General features: G+C 43.2%; 1 pseudogene; it reads right to left on the bottom strand.

Annotated features, from left to right (window-relative positions):
• Nucleotides 1-2191: 2191 nt before the first annotated feature.
• LOC106635174 (large ribosomal subunit protein uL18-like) lies at nt 2192-3993 on the bottom strand (annotated as a pseudogene).
• Between the last annotated feature and the right edge of the window lie 274 nt (nt 3994-4267).

Genomic DNA, 4267 nt, shown 5'->3' with positions numbered 1-4267 from the left:
GACCCTTGGATGGAACATCGCATGAGAACTCAGAGGTCTCTGCCTTGCTAAGATGTCATGATTCTTCACACCCACTGAGTTCTGATACCTCCCACCTCATTCATTTCCATTCCACTAACCCATATCTTGTGGTAACTCAGGTGCTGTCTGAAGACATCACTGATGGTGAAAAATGAGTTTGCTGAGAGATAGAAAGTACATATGAGAGCACAAGGGAAGGGCTTGCCCTGCTGATGAGAACAGACTGTTTCTGAACCTTCCTTCATGTGTAAGCAATCACCACGGTAATTGACATCATTGTTCACTCTCAACTCACTACAACCTTGCCTCCTCCTCTTTCCAAGAAAGTTGAGGCCATCAGATATGAATTCTCAATTCCCAGGCATCCTCACCATCAAGTCTTGCCCCAGCCAGACTCATCCTGCCTCCCTCCCTGCAGCCTCAGAGGATGAGGTGTCTCTCTGTTCAAAGCCAACCAGCCCACCTGTGTCTTTGACCTCCAATTCTCCTGCCTCCTCCAAGAGGCTACCTCATCAGTCATCCTTCCCTCTCCTGGATCTTCCAGGACTGGACTCTCCCAGTCCACTGGCTGCTTCCCCTCTGCCTAAAAATATACTCGAGCTCTCACATCCAAAAAATGAAATCTTCCCCTGTCTTCCTCTAGCTTTTATCCAAATATCCCTTCTCCCCTTCTCATCCAGCCCTCTTAAAAAAGTATGGTTGACCCTTGAACTATGTGGTGCTTAGGAGTGCTTACCCACTGTGCAGTCAAAAATATGCATATAACTTTTGACTCCCCCTAAATTTAACTACTAATAGGTTACTGTTGCCTAGAAGCTCCATCTAAAACATAAATGGTTGATGAACACATATTTTGTATGTTATATTTATTATATACTGTATCTTTAGAATAAAGTAAGCTAGAGAGAAGAAAATGTTAAGAAAATCATAAAGATGAGAAAACATATTTATTATTCATTAAGTGGAAGAGGATCATCATAAAGGTCTTCATCCTCATTGTCTTCACTTTGAGTAGGCTGAGGAGGAGGAGGAGGAGGAGGAAGGAAAAGCATGGGTCTTGCTGTCTGAGGGGTGGCAGAGGTGGAAGAAAATCTGCTTATAAGTGGACCCATGCAGCTCAAACCCATGTTGTTCAAGGGTTGCCTGTAGTCTACACCTGCAGTTCTCCACTTGCCCAGCATTTACTCAAACCTCAGTCCACAGCAAACTGGTCAACTGGAGTTGCTCATAACTGCTCTGAATGTAATGACCCTGATTGACAAATCCAATGAGTATTTCTCAATTCTTAGCTGCTGGTTCTCACTTTTAATTTTAAAAAGTATTGAATGCTTCTCTTCTGGAACTCTCCTCTCTGTGGCCTTTGATAACAGGCTCTTTAGGCTCACCTGAGGTCTCTTGCTGTCTTCCCTGTCTCCTTCAAGGGCTCTGTGGTAGCCAGTTTCCAAGATGGTCACCAAAGACGCCCACCTTCTGGAGTTCACCTTGCATAGCCACCTCCCCCATTGTACCAGTTGGACAATGTGACCAATAGAATCTGACTGAAGTAATGGTATGTCATGTCCAAGATTAGCTTATAAAAGACAGTGTGGTTTCCATTTGGTCTTTCTCTCATTCTGTCTCATGGATCACTTACTCTGGGAGAAGCCAGCTGCCGTACATTGAGGACACTCAGGCTTTCAAGTGTCTCGAGAGGCCCACTTGGCACGGAACTGAGTCTTCCAGCCAACAGCCAGTGACGAATGAAGGACTCCAACTAGCAGCCATATGAGTGAGCCCTCTTGGAAGTGGAGCTTCCCCCAGTTGAGATGACTGCAGCGCTGCCCATCAGCTTGACTGCAGCCTCACAAGAGAGCTTGAGTCAGAACCATCCAGCTAAGCTGTGCCCAGATTCCTAAACCTCAGAAATGGTGACAAAATAAATGCTTATTGCTTTAAACTACTAACGTTTTGGGGCAACGTGTTACTAGGAACTAGTAAGACTGCCTTTTCTATACGTGAAGTTCCATGAATGTTGGTGAAATATTGTCATACGATCTAATTTCCGCCAATGGGACCTGAGGAGTAGCCTGCCAGGTGTTATTGATTTTTGTGTTTTTGTTGTTGTTGTTGTTGCTGTCAATAAGTTTACTGTCTTTATCTGAAAATTTCTCATAGAAAATTGGGTTAGCTCTCAGCAGCCCGCTCTTGAGCTCTGAAAAAGCTTGCCTTCTTTTGAGCTACCTGATCTTTATTCTGAACAAGGGACATTTTGGGGCAGTACCACCTCTTCTTTTTAACTTCTTTCTTGGGCTTCTTCTCCCAGGCTGGATTCTCTTATATAGCAGCATGAGCTTTCTTATACATCTCTTCCATCATGTCTGGGGTTACGCCGTTCTTTATGTATTGACAGAACTATTCCTTTTGAGCATCTTCATCTTCCTGCATTAAGTAGCAAGAGTAATCTGCAACATTCTGGCCCATGATATGCTTCTGGTGTACTTCTGCATTAAATTCCTTGCTTTCAGAATCATAACTAGGGAGGCATTTGGTACTGTGAGGGATAGAAAAGCCTCCATCCACACCTCCCTTCAGTGCCCCCAAAACTTTATTGCAGTTCTAGCAAGGCCTGCATCCAAATAGCAGGTAAAGGCACCTGGCTGACCATCAATGCCTTCCACATTGTATTCATCTCCAGTCACCTCCACTTGGCGTTCACAGATCTTTTCCATGCCAAACTTATTGAGAAGCCTGTGGGCCAGCAGCAGGACAGTACAATACATTGCAGCATCATTTGTCAGGCCAAACTTCATGCCATATTTTGGCAGTTCATGTGCATATGCTGTGCAGACTATCATATCCCCTTCTAGATGGGAGTAAGCAATCTGGCAAATGATATCTCTATTTGTTACACAAACTATCATCCTGTATTTGGGTGTGTCATGTTTATTTTTATCCTGTATCACCAGTGTTTCTGAGCATAATAATCAGTTTTACCCTATCATCATCTTCTAAATTTCACTTGGTACCTCTTAAAGTAGGACTTATTCTTAACAACTTTAACAAACTCTATCCTGTGGGACAGAGGCTCGACAGAGACCTGCAGGCCCAGCAGCACTCCTGGGTGTTTTGAGAAAGATTTCTCTCTGATAAAAAGAGGGAGATGAGTGAAAGACTCTCCTTCTGCCTTCCAGCTTTTAAGTGTCATCATGCAGGCGTGATTTTTGGAGCTACACAATTTGCCATTCTGGAAAGTACATTTTCCCCCCATTATCCTCCTTGGATAAGGTAAGCATGGAAAATATGCCCTTCTTGGGGGCTGAGTAGTTTTCTCAAACTGTAGAATTTTGCAAGCCCAAGAGTTAAACCTTGAACAACGGTTTAAGTCTAAGCGCCTGATTTTTGCGGGGAGGGGAAAGGTGCAATATAACTAACTTTAAAATGTAACAGTCTTCTTATCTATTTGATTCTGGAAAACTCCATATACCAGTAGCCTCATCCATAGTTTTAATTTTAAACATACATTTAAAATTTTCTGAACCTCTCTCTTGTCCACATTGACCTCCAGTTTCTTTCTTTCTTTTTTTTTTTTTTTTGAGACAGAGTCTTGCTCTGTTGCCCAGGCTAGAGAGCAGTGGTGCAATCTTGGCACACTGCAAGCTCCGCCTCCCGGGTTCACGCCATTCTCCTGCCTCAGCCTCCCAAGTAGCTGGGACTACAGGCGCCTGCCACCACGCCCGGCTAATTTTTGTATTTTTTAGTAGAGATGGGGTTTCACTGTGTTAGCCAGGATGGTCTCGATCTCCTGACCTCGTGATCCACCCGCCTCGGCCTCCCAAAGTGTTGGGAACTCTACTTTCTTTAAGCCAGTAAGTTTTGGGGTACTTTATTGTAAGTAAACCTATCAGACTTAGGTGTGAGCACATTTCCTCCAGTCTCTTTGCCTGAGTCAGCATGTCTAATAAAAAAGATTCATCTCTTAGTCCATTCGCAATTTTCAATAATGGATATGACAATGATATCATCAATTTGATCCTTGCCACCAGGCTAAGATTTTACTCTGGCTGCATTTCAAGTTTTTTGCTTCATCATTTGTTTTTAGCATTTTTACTTGATGTGCCTTGGTGTAGTTTTCTTTGTGTTTATCCTGACTGAAATTCATTGAGTGTCTTGGATCTATGGGTTTATAGTTTTCATCAAATTTGGAAAATGTTTGGCCATTATTTTTTCAAAGATATGGTTTTTTGAGAGAGGGTCTTGCTCTGTCGCC

This window comes from Pan paniscus, chromosome 8, assembly GCF_029289425.2.
Source record: "Pan paniscus chromosome 8, NHGRI_mPanPan1-v2.0_pri, whole genome shotgun sequence".
Taxonomy (NCBI): domain Eukaryota; kingdom Metazoa; phylum Chordata; class Mammalia; order Primates; family Hominidae; genus Pan; species Pan paniscus.
Note: the sequence above shows the minus strand (reverse complement) of the source record. Positions and strands in the feature narration are given on the sequence as shown.